At 36.1% G+C, this 13,693-nt stretch overlaps 1 long non-coding RNA gene across 1 annotated transcript; it reads right to left on the bottom strand.

Moving 5' to 3' along the window:
• Window positions 1-8,686: 8,686 nt before the first annotated feature.
• On the bottom strand, window positions 8,687-12,832 carry LOC140987231 (uncharacterized). Its single transcript, XR_012177091.1, has 2 exons — window positions 12,732-12,832; window positions 8,687-8,964 (listed from the first exon to the last, which is right to left on the bottom strand). It is a non-coding gene; the product is annotated as an uncharacterized lncRNA (long non-coding RNA).
• Window positions 12,833-13,693: the final 861 nt, after the last annotated feature.

The raw sequence follows: 13,693 nt of genomic DNA, 5'->3' as shown, positions 1-13,693 counted from the left end.
CATATCATCTTATCATCGTATTAGTTACAATCAAGTCACCTCCTTCAGCTTTTCATTATTTTCATCACTTATAAAAATTGAAGCATATATATATCATTTTTCTTTTAAACCAAGCATGAAACACGTCTTTTAGCATTATCGTTTTTCATCATAAAATTCCATAAACTTTCAAAATAAACATTTTAGCATTCATTACAGCATTCAGGGCACTGCCAGGACGTCTAACATTTTTCAAGTGTAAAATAATCGTTTTGCCCATGAAACCCTTACTTTCTCAATTTATCCTTAGACCTTAAAATGATGATCCGAATATATCCAAACTTAACATAACACCTTAAAATACACTTATAAATATTTCTTGGACGTAAACTTAAGTTCTTCGACTAATTTCTCAAATCGTTTTAAAACTTAAACCTACGTCTCGGTTTTAACCCGAATTATCTCGAAACTTAACCAAACTTTACCAAACTTGAACCATAGCTTATTAACACATAATCATACCCGTACCATCCAAATCAAGCCAATTAAAACCCTTGAAAAAGCCTAGAACCTTGCTGGAAAATTCTGCTCATTTTCGAAAACCTTAGCTTGCACAAACCCTCAATGCCTCCTACCCTAGCCCATGGCCGACCAACCATCCCCTATCGGACCATCCTAAGACCATGACTGAACCCTAGAGACCCTGCTGGACCAAGATTAACAAGCCTAGAACCCACAGCCCCCAAACCCGATCCTACAAGCCTTGTGTGTGACCCCTAGCGGTTTCAACCCTAGACCTTGCACCAGACGTCCCTTAGCCTATCAAGGACCCTGACTCAGCCCTCTTAGGACCTGGACATGACCATACACCAGCTAGCAGCCGCACCCCTCTAGGAACCCCAAGCCAAAACCCTAGCTCCCACATGTTCCCGATTTTCGTTCAATTTTGTTACCTTCTTGTCCAGCCCTTACACATGTATACATGGACCCTTAAACATGTTGAAAAATGTCCTTTCCCATAGCCCTATTATGGTAGCCCCTTTATGCATCATAAACATTAATTTAGAAACATAAAAACTCAAGTTTTGTTCATGTTATGCCATAAAAATGAAAATATAATTATCCCCCTCAATATTTAAAAATAATCTCTCCATTAAAATTATAATGAGTTCTCCCCCTATATTTTTGAAAGTTTGAAATTTATAAAACTAGAGGAGTGTCTAGTTTGCAATTCAAAAAGCGATTTGTCATTTGGACACTCGAGCAAAGAGATGTGTTATTTTTCCCACGGTCGCTGCAAGCTACACGAAATTTGCATATATATGTTTAAAAAATCTAAAATTTTCGAATTTTAAACATCAAAATCAGTTTTAATGTTCTTTCAAGAACAACCCACTCTGATATCACTTGTTAGGATCGGTTTGGGAGAAAATCGTTGAGCTACAATAGCTCGGTTCTCGAAATATTGAACACCGATGAATTAAATCAAGTTTGGTGTTCAAACCAAGCGGAAGAAACTAGAAGTAATCTTTCATAGAAACTGATTAAATATTTTATAAAGCATTTAAAGAACGGGTTGAAACCAAGCGGAAGACACTCGAAATATTTTGTATACCAAACACTTTGTATGCAATATTTTGGTATTTGAAGAACACATAAAATACTTCAACAATTCATCTTTAAAAGCAATGAAAATGATAAGTAAATACAATAAATAAATAGACACGAATTTGTTTATGGATGTTCGGAGACTTTAAATGCTCCGACGTCACCCCTTCTTCCCCTTGAGAAGGATCCACTAGAAGAATTTGATTTATAAAACACCTTGTACAAACTCATTTCAAATTAAGACTTATCTCTTGTCTAATTGAAACTCCTAGCACTCAAGATTGCAGGCAGCACCTCACAATCAACATATTATTTAATGTCTCATATGCAAAGACTACAAACACATGGTTTTACGTCATTGTGTGAAGACTCACTCAACTAATATTTGAAGTTCAACTCTCTTGTATATGTGTGAGTGATTGTGTGTGAGGAATTTATCCTTTACAGTGTACGTCTCAAATGTATTCTCACACAAGGGCTTGTTCTATCAACTAGCTGATTTCTTCATGCTAACTGCCCATGCTTTTAATCCCCTTCAAAAGCTCTTGTTTGATATTCAAGATGTTGCATTTATAGGCTCCAACAATTATATATACATTAGATACAAGAATATGACCGTTTGGAAAGTTTATGTACTGTTTCTGGAATTGCAACGATCAAATTCGCCTTGCTGGACAATTTCTCGAGTGGTCAACTAGTCAACTGGTGTAGTTCAACTGATCTAATTCAGTTTAGCTGGTCTGGTTCAGTTTCAGTTGGTCTGGTTCAGTTCAGTTCTGGTCTGGTTCAGTTCAACTGGTTTGGTTCAATTCAGCTGGTGTGCTGAAATCAGCTAGGCTGATTTTAGTTTGTACAGAACCAATACTTTCACTATCATTTCTCAGCATCTTAAGCTTCGATTCAGACTTTGTCTTCTGAATATGATTTGTATATCATCGTCCTATCTTTCCAACGCATACTGAATCGCTTCATTCCAATAACGGAGCTGAGAAATATGACCAAAATATCGCAACTGCTCATACCCAACTAATTGCTGTTTTTCGTGTAATCAGTTTGGTAATTCAGTGATCAGTTAGACCTTGATAACATCCGATTTTTCCCAACTGACATGAAATACGACTTGTTTCAAATTGAATTTTTTGATCAATCATATTGGTGGATTGTCATTTGAATCATTCAGTTGAGTTATATCATCAAAATACCGAAGCTTGTCATAACTTCAGTTTGTGCAGAATTCAGTTTCAGTTTGCTTCTTGTTTTAATAACTTCACTGTAGTGCGCGGAATCAGTACACGTAAATCCCATGCATTATTTAAATTGTAAAATCATTCATTTAAATTTAAAATGAGCTTTAGTCATGCATGACTTATTTAAATGCATTATTTCAAATTATTTATGTTTATGTGATGCACGTTAAAATGTTTTTCGAGTTTCATGTTTCAGGCGATTATTCGATGCGGGATCGAGGAGAAGAGACCGACGACTATTTTTGACAATTTTAAAAGATGGTATTTTATTTTAAGTTAGGATGGGGGCATTTTTAATAATTTATTGAGTTTAGCATTTTAAAGCCTAAATTATTTGTTTATGATTCTAGAATTTTGAAACTTTTAAAGTTAGCATTTGTGTATGTTATTTCAAATTTCAAGATGCTATTATTTTGTGAGGAGTTAGTATTTTAGTTAGTGTTTTATTAACTTTTAATTAGGGGTCAATTTTTAATTAAGCCATATTTTAATCCCCTAATTCCACTAAACTCACACACACACACTTTTACACACACTTCTCACGTAAAACACACAACACACACATACACTTGTTATTTTCAGATTTTTAAAAGGAAAAAACCTAGGGTTCTCCTTCCCATGAGCAGACGCCCACTCCTCTTTATATTTCCAGCCAATTTTCATGAGTTTGTTTCAAGAAAAATCGAGCCACGTTCGTCCCGGATCAACCTCCCATCTTTCCCCGCGTCGGTATCGTCGTTTTGGTATTTTTAATTATCAAAAGGCACGTATATTTTGTTATTTCTGCATCGATCTTGTCGTAGTATGTGTTGTGTTGTTATTTATGTGTAAAATATATGTGTGACGTGTGGAAGTTTGGGCAATCATGTTTAGATAAATTTTGAAACGATTTTGGATCACAAATTTTACGTTTTTGCTGTCAATTCAAATACTGTGAATTTTTGGTCGCTTTTCTGGAAAAACTTTCAACGCAAAAATTGTAGCAATTTTTGATACCTTCGATTTGATATAAAATTCAAGTTATTTGGAAAAAATTGAGTGAGTTATGGTGTTTTTCGTGGGACTGCTCAAACTGCGTTTTCAGAAAATTATGATGTTGATGCGTTCTTGAAGTTTAATGGTTGCAGGCTTCGTTGGGGATCAACAGGTGATCATTGCTGCGTCTAGGTATATTTAGCATGACGTTGGGATGTATACTGGTGTGTCGTTTCACGTCGTTAGGCTCTTGGGAGAACGAGTAGTCGTGTAAACCATTTTCTGTCAAAGGTTTTGTTTATGGAGTATTGAGTTATTTGGGACATGTGGTTGCGTTGGGGGCAATCGTATAGGTTCGAGTCATTGATGTAGTATCCTAAGATGACCTCGTGGTGTCGATTCATGGTCCATTCGATCGAGTCTAGACTGTTAAGCAAAACCTGTTCAGAATTTTCGTATGTTGGCTTGTCCCGCAGGTACACGGACCCTGGCACGGGGTCCGTGCCTTTGTTTCCTCGTCAGTGTCATTTTTGCGTGCCGACACGGACCCCCACACGGACCAGGGTACGGGGTCTGTGCCTTTGTTTCTTTTCGGTGTCAAAATTTGCGAGGCTACCCGGACCGTGACACGGGGTCCGTGTCCACCCTTCTTTTCAAAGTCCTTCTTACCCGAACCTACACGGACCCATACACGGATGTAGGCACGAGGTCCGTGTCCTTCACATTTTGGGAAAAATTTATAGTATGCTTTGAGGGTGATGTCATGGTTTAGTACGATGCTTTATAAGGTCGAGTCATGGGAATATTAGAACGTCCTAAGAAATTGAATGAGCTCGTAAGTAAGCATAATATTTACGTCTAAGTTATACAAGTTAAGCTTTGAATTCACGTTAGTATGTGCAGCAACGGCCCTAATCGAAGTCCAACGAATCCATCAACGCCAAGTAAGTATGTTGACGTGCAAGGATAATATTTTCAAGTTTTTGAGGTATGCTAAATGTCTTGTGACCAAATTATGTTTTGGATTGGAAAGCGTTAAATTATGAACGGGGACCAATCCGTCCGTTAAATTATGAACGGGTTTAGATCGATATTGGAAAGCTTTAAATTATAAACGTGGACCAATCAGTCCGTTAAATTATGAACGGGGATCTCATGTATGTGGCAGTGGATACGTCCCTGTCATCCCAGTACTGTGGTTAGTCTGATCAGGCGGTTATGTTATGGGTCACTTGCTTTGGAACATGCCTCTACGAAAAATGATGAGATTATGTATGTTCAATTACGTTCTAGTATGCAGCATGTTTAAGAAAAGTTTTCACGTTATGGCACGTCTATGTTGTATAAGCATGTTCTAGTTCATTTCAAGTTCAAGTATGTATGTCCTATTTTGAAGTTGCATATGGTTTTATTACGTATTATTTGTTACTACCAGTTTATGTGTGTTGAGTCTTTAGACTCACTAGACTTGATCGATGCAGGCAAGGATGTTTATGAGGAGGCTGGAGGTGGGGACCAAGGAGCAGGCTTGGACTGAGCGGGAGGCTAAACCCGAGGACCGCCATGTTTTAAGTTTTATGAAAACATTTATTTCTTATGTCAAACTTTAAATTTCAAATCTTTTGTTGCAACAACTTGAGAGACGTACAGTTTTACTTCTTTTATCGAATTTTGAATGTTCACTTGTGGGGACCCGGACGCTAATTCATTTCCTTAATCGTTATTAATATCAAATTCACAATTAAGTAATGTGGGACATAAAATTTTTTTTTTTTAAAATGCAATGCTGAAACGTAATGTACATATAAATATAAAAGTACAAGTCCTGTACTAAATACATTTACTAGGTTCAACGACATATCAGTGCTGAATCCTAATCTACTTCTGAGCCCGGATCTCCACGCTAACTAGTCCTGACTCGTTCTCTTCTTGATCTCGATCATGTCCCACCTGTTGTCATGCACACATACAGACAAGACAACAGCCGGAAACTCCAGTGAGAAATACATCCCAGTATAAACAATGTAAACATGCAATCATATAAAAACATATATAAAAGCATATAACAGTATCATTAACATGTAGCAAATCAACAAACATGAATGATATAAAACTGTAAATCAACTAGTCATCTCTGACTCGACTCAATCGACGCGTCATCTCAGACTCGACTCATTTCTAATCTAGGGATCCCGGTTCTGGATATTGACAAATATATCGAATCTCAGTCGATAGGAATGAATCAACCCTAAAGGACATCGATATAATTCGTATATCCAGTGTCTGGGCGAATCGGCCGCAATTGGCGAATCAGCCAAGGACTAGGCGAATCAGCCACTGACTAGACGAATCAGCCGGTGATTAGGCAAATTAGCCGATGACCAGACAAATCAGCCGGTAACTAGTACAGACATTGTCTATGAATCAATAGACTACAAACATCAATCTCATCAATTGCAAATATCAATGCAATGAAATAAAGTATGTGATTTAGGGAAACTCGAGTCAAACCTCACTCGAGTCGTGCAATCCCAACTCAACATTAATTTATACCTTTCACTCTGTGACTCTGACTATGTCAAAGTCTCTGATTCAAAGCCTGTCATTATCAATCTGGCAATAACAACATCAAGGAGTATAATATCAATACCAATCTGATCAATCTGGATTTAACTCAAAATCAACGGCATAACGGGACAATCTCGATATCCCCGTTAAGACAACATCAACAGATAACAGTTACAATCTATACTCAATATCCAATACAATCTATAATTCAACCATAATCCAAATATGTCCAATACCACTCAATATAATCTGAAAAATTATAACAAATCCGTAATCGATCTGTTTCTTAATCTGACATCGATTCTATGATGTCTAACATGTCAAGAACATCATATATGAGTTTTATTCAATTCTGACAATAGCATAATTTCAACACATATCAAAACGTAACAAAACTTACGTCCAGTTGTAGCCTGCGTCGATAGGAACACCGTACTGAAGTCGGATTCAAAATCTAACGGGCGGATCGAAATATAAAGGCGTAAGGATTTTCTATAACTTCTCTCGTTCTTTTTTCTCGTTTTTCTTCTTTGCTGACAATGGCTGAAGGCATGAAACACAGATATATATCGCAAGTTGCATGCTAGAGAAACGTGGCTTATTTTCTTAAATTCCATTCGGCGCTCGGGCGGTTAACAATTACCGCTCGGGCGCCGCACACTCTGTCGGGTTACTCGGCTTGGTATGCACTGGCGCTCGGGCGGTTACCAATTACCGCTCGGGCGGCGAACACTCTGTCCGAATACTCGTCTAAAGACGAACAAGCGCACGGGCGGTCACAAACCACCGCTCGGGTGCCGCACCTTCTGCCCACAACATAATCCTACTCAACAGTGCGCTCGGGCGGTTATCTACTACCGCTCGGGCGCCGCACCTTCTGCCCAAAACATAATCCTATTGAACAGTGCGCTCGGGCGGTTATTTTCTACCGCTCGGGCGCCACTCTTTCTGTCCAAAATTTACACACATCATATGTTTTGCCCAAATCTGATCTCGGAGTGATCCGTTTATAATCTTATCAAATCATAATCAATAATCTCAGCTTAATCATGATATAAAATCTCATTACATCACTTTTTATTTAAGAAAATTTTAAATTTTTCCGCAAATTTTAAGTAGTAAAAGTACGGTACGTTACATTCACACTTGAGTAAATATGTTAGAAACACAATAACAAGTTTTTCTAATATCAAAATCAAGATTGAGAACATGAAATGTCCCAACAAAGTGATTCATGTTTTCATGCACACATGTATTAACACCTATAATATGGTATGAACGATGAGTGAAGGAAGATTAAGGCGTGCCTTTACGTGTTTCACGCATGAAAACAATTTGAGATGCCAGGAAAGTTTGTGGAGAGGGACGGGAACTTTCTGCGTTTTTTATCTTCAAATTCCACGTGAATGCCTTGAAAATGTGAGTGTGTGTGGCGTGAGTTTGAGAGAAAAAGCCCTCGGTCTCTTGATGTTTGTGGGCGTGTGTTTTGAGTGTAGGAAACTAGGGTTTTGCGACTTGTTTTGATATAAATAATTGTGTAGTAAGCTAGGCCCAATAAACTAGGCATAATAAGCCCATTAGGTTCATTAGATAGTAGTTAAAATATTTCGTTTAGAAAAAATGTCGAAAATATTAGCCGAGTTTTCAAAAAGTCTATATTTTCGTTAAAAATCGACTACTGGTTTAAAATACGACTCGACGTGTAAAAACACCTCAAAAGACATCATTTTCGAAAATACCATATAAAATATATCATACTTTAATTAATTAAAAATGATCATTTTATAAAAATATTTTCCCTTTACGGTCCCCGGTCTCTATTCCTCGATCGCGTCTCGAATAACCTTTAAAACATTGTTTTATGCATTCTAATAGAAAATCATATTTTAAACATATAAACATGTCTACCACATTTACTAAATGCCAATCAAATAATTTAATTCATCATTTTCCATTATTCCTAGATTTGCATGCACTTGGATTACGTTATCACATTTTGGACCTTACAGTTCCTCCCTCCTTTAAATGAAATTTCTTCCTCGAAATTAAAACTCATCGAATAACTCAGGGTAGAGACTCCTCATCTCCCTCTCAGTTTTCCAAGTAGCGTCCTCCTCCGAATGATTTAGCCACCTGACATTGACCATTTGAATGACTTTGTTTCGATGCCTTCTTTCTTGCCTATCCAAATTAAATTTGTATAGGTCGTTCCTCGTATGACGTATTTGGAGTCAACTTTAGATGCTCATAATTTAGTACATGTGAGGGATTTGATTTAGCGTCTACTACTTTTAAAAATGCGGAAATATTTATTTTTTTTTAAAGCTCACATTTTCGAAATAACATTTAAAATAATCATATTTATTTTAACATAAAAATATCGCGGTTTAAAATAATCAAACTCATTCAAAATCATACTTAAACATAAACGAATAAAATCATAAAATCATCATCGTAAGAAAATGTTCATCTCCTCTCAATTTCATAAATCATAATGCGGAAAACATGTGGTCCTCGGGTCATGTCACCGCACCAGGTCTGCCTACTCATATTTCGGCACCTCCAGTCTCCTTATCATGAAGCTCACCTGCATCACCCTCAGTCACTACGAAGGCCCCCGATCAGTGCAATGGGATGTGTCTATTTATCTATCTCTTGCCTCGAGATGGGAGCATGTTTGAAAAAGGATCTTAGAGTGTCCAGGGTTGGGCCAGGAGGGTCTCTTAACGCTTTCTTTTTTCTTCTCATCGGAGTTATTTCACAAAGAATTACCGGGGTAAGGAAGAAGGGGAGAACAAGCACACTTGGAGAGCGCAGTACAACGGAAGGTTGTATGCTGCGTTCGGGAAGGATGAATCGCTCCCGAAAAGGAATCTATTGATTCTCTCCCAATTGGTTGGACCGTAGGTGCGATGATTTACTTCACGGACGAGGTCTCTGGTTCAAGTTCAGGATGGCCCAGCTGCGCGAGGGAAAAGAATAAGAATAGAAGAAGCATCTGACTACTTTTAAATTTTTTTTTTTAATAAAAGCTTCGCAATTTTCATAAAGATCAGTATACTATCAGCGTGTATGAAGAGAAAAGGTGATACATGAGTGCCTGAAGAGCTTATGATGCACAAATGCTCGAAGGAACCGAGGTGTAGGAGATGTTTGAGTTTGAAGAAATGAAGGCACCGAATTCCTTGGCTGCTGCACTTCACGAAGAGGGTTGCTAATTGGATGAAGGTGGGCGGCTGGATGGAGTGAATTAGGTTTAGTGGGGTGCTAATGACTAGGGTTAGGTTTAATAGATCATTATATAATATTTAAATAACTAACAATGAACTAATGGGCCTTATTTTGATATTTAAAGGTTAAAAGAAATTTTAATCCCAACAATCTTAAAAATAGGTCCGTTAAATCCCAACGCACTCCCGAAAAATATTTTGTGTTGAAAATATTTTGAAAATATTAGCCGAACCCTCAAAAAGTCTCCCGGTTTGATAAAATTTGCGTACCGTTACAAATTAGAATCCTGCGAGTAAAAATACCCAAAAATTCCTAATTTTGAAAAATACACTTAAAAATGCTTTAACTTAATTTATAAAATAAATCGTGCAATAAAAATAATTTTCCTGAAAATTCTCCGGTCTCCGTTCCTCGTTCGTGCATGAAATGCACCTAAAAACCCTAATGCGTGAACTTATAAAATTTATGGAATAAATTCTACCATGCATGAATTATGCATAAAATGCATAAAAATAAGTAAACACAATTCAATGAAATAAACAAGTATTTAATGCTTTAAAACAATTTAATAAAATACCAAAGAAATTTAATAATTTTGCATGCATGTGGTTCACGTGGACCTTTAAATTTTTGGAACGTTGCAATCTACCCCCCTTAAATTGAATTTCGTCCCCGAAATTCGCTTATCCCTGATAATCAAAAGTTTAGAGTTAGTTCTAGTATCCCAATAGTCCACGCTTCCGCGGCGCTACTATGATAAAATAATAAATCTTAGGGTGTCCTTATGTCTCCTCAATTCTAATTATTTTGCCTACTGAACTCCCCGTTTGCGAATCGCAACTTAAAACAACTTAAGGTGACTTAATTCCATTCTACTATGACCTCAAATTTTGACTTTTCTCAAAATTCGCAATATTAGGAATGGAAGTCCAAACTTATTGCATCTATTTTTTTTATACTATACCCAGGATGTTCATTGACCTATTACATTAGCATTTATGCAGTTCAACATAAGAAACCTTAGTTCCAAAATTTAATGACCGACTGTTATCCTCGGTGATACACTTAAAAGTTAAACCTTATCTCAACCCCATAACAAAATTAGCCTAAGATCCTTGAATCGAATCCTTATCTTACGGCATTAAACTTACGTAACTTACTATTTACAAGTACATCCCAAATATAACAGTGTTGTAAATCTTAAATTCGAGTAGAGTTAATCCATAAAACTCATAGTATACCATATTGATCTTCTATCTAAATAATAAAACCTTTCTAGCCTCAATTCCATGCTTAAACTATTATCTTCCCAATTACAATAAAGTTGATGCCTAAGACTCTGGACTTTCCTCATTGAAACAAATGTCACATTCTTAAGTATCCTCAATGCTTAATTAAGTCTAGTTTATAAAACTTAATAAGTTATCACATGGTAGCATTAGATTAACTTTAATAAATCAACTTCACTTATAACCCATAGAATTCTAGAATCCTCATATCAAGCTTTTAGATTTCTTATTCGATAACAAATCTTAATATTCATTCATTGGTAACCTATGTTGAACACAACTAATTCCCTTCTGTTTTTATTTCACCCAAAATTTCCGTATGGACAAATATCCCATAAATTTGAAATTCAAACTTACCCAATCCAAATAGCTTTGGATAAAATAATTCCAACACACATATCCGCTTAGCCCCAAGTTTCTTAATGACTTATGCGTCTATCGAGTAATCTAACCATCAATCATACCCAACTTTCTAGAAAAATTAAATTCCAACAAAGGTATAATTTTAACTCTTAAGATCACGATTAAAATTTATGATACATCTAACTTAAATTCTCAAAATTTTGTTAGCTCCATGTCTATTCTTATAACTTAACTAACTGATCAACTTCACCTTAAATTGCTATCGTTTTAAATTCTTAATTTGTCACACATTATTCTACTAACGCTTAGATTTTCAAGCCCAAGATTGATTCACCCTACAATGTCCTTTATTACCATTTCTTATAACATTATAACCCAGATATCTCAAGGTTCCAAATATCCCTCAAATCTAAATCATCAAAAATTCCGGTCATTTAAACCATTCACTTCTCACTTACTGCTAAACAAATCTTCAAATTTCTTAAAAATTGCAAATTAGTTCTTACTTTCCTCGAATATTATCCGATTTGTCCTTAAATCTCGAGAATCCAACAATTACCCATAAGTTCTTGCCGTTCTTAATCCCATTTTATAAGTTTCTCGTAACATAAAGTTCAATAATATTAAGATTATTATACCAAAGTTCAATTCTCATAACCTTCGAAAATTACTGATTTTACCTAAGTGTTCCTCAAAAGTTCAACTTTAATCCTCAAAAATTTTGGAATTTACTATTTGGTCCTTAAAATTCTCGAAGATTACAATTTTGGCCCTATAACTCTTTGAAATTTGCATTTTTGTCTCCATAAAATTTTCGACTTTAGCCTCATTAGACTTTAAAATTCTCGAAACTCAGAATTTAATCCCAAAGTTCGATAAATTCGAAAATAGTCCCTTAGAACTTTATTTTTGTACTTAGGTCCTCAAATTATTGGTTATTACAATTAGCTCCTTAAAATTCTCAATTTATGCAATTCAATCCTTAATTCTAACTAGGTAGAGCATGCATCCTAAATAAATTCTATGTCTTTATACTCCCAAAGATCGTCGTAGTCTTCGAATCATTAATCCTTACATGGAATCCTCAAAAATCAACTAAACTATCAACCACGAACCATCTGTATTTTCTTAGAAAACCTACAAGTCCCAAAAGCATTCATAATTGTCAAGTTTAACTTATGACCCACAAGTAGAACATCAGTACTACTAACAAAAAATTAATATAGACAAATCATTTCCAACCTTTCCTAATGCCCAAAAGCAAAATTCTTATTCATGTCCAATTCCACCACACCAGCATGCAAGAAAATTAAATAATTTCTCATTTCATGTCATAACGTGCATAAAAATTTTTAAAACATTAAATCTCAAAACATAGCGACCGATAAACATGTACAGTAAAACGTATATCATGTAAACATGCAGGTGATAGCATTAAAACTTTCAAAACATTTAAACCATATACACTTACAGACTTGAGGCTTGAAGACTGAGCGGCAGAAGCTGGCGGTGGCACAACCCTATACAGGAACCTTGCTCTGATACCAACTGAAGCGTCTAGTCATTTTAAAATAACCAAACGTTTAATGCTTTAAAACAATTTAATAAAATACCAAAGAAATTTAATAATTTTGCATGCATGTGGTTCACGTGGACCTTTAAATTTTTGGAACGTTACATTCGACATGTACTTTCGCAGCATCGATATATGGAACACATTATGCACTCCAGCTAGTGTCTGTGGCAACACCACTTTATAAGCTAATGTTCCAATCTTCTCTAAAATCTCAAACGGTCCTATGAACATCGGACTGAGTTTGCTTTTCTTGCCAAATCTCATAACACTCTTCATAGGTGCTACTTTCACGAATACATGGTCACCTACTCCAAACTCTAGTTCCTTTCGTCGCTTATCAGCGTAACTCTTTTGGCAACTTTGTGCAATATTCATCCTATCTCGATTTTGACTACTAGTTCTGCTGTTTGCTTGATCAAGTTCGGACCAAATTCTCCTTTTTCGCCAACCTCGTCTCAATGTATCGGTGATCTACAATTCCTCCCATAAAGTGCCTTGTAAGGAGCTATACCTATAGATGATTGGTAACTATTATTATAGGTGAAATCCACTAGAGTTAACTTCGATTTCCAACTTCCTTGGAAATCGATCACACAAGCTCGGAGTAGATCCTCCAAAATTTGAATCACCCTTTCAGACTGATCATCAGTTTGAGGATGAAATGTTATACTGAACAACAACTTCGTTCCCATCACTGAATATAGAATCTTCCAGAAAGAAAATGTAAACCTCGAATCTCTAAAAGAAAAAATAGACACTGGAATTCCATGCAGTCGGACTATCTCTCGGATGTACAGCTCTGCATACTGTGTCATGGTGAATGTCGTCTTAATAGGTAGAATTGTGTTGATTTCGTA

The sequence above is a fragment of the Primulina huaijiensis genome, chromosome 11 (assembly GCF_012295235.1).
Source record: "Primulina huaijiensis isolate GDHJ02 chromosome 11, ASM1229523v2, whole genome shotgun sequence".
NCBI classification, from domain to species: Eukaryota; Viridiplantae; Streptophyta; class Magnoliopsida; order Lamiales; family Gesneriaceae; genus Primulina; species Primulina huaijiensis.
The sequence above is the reverse complement of the archived record's forward strand: the minus strand, read 5'-3'. Positions and strand labels throughout refer to the sequence as shown.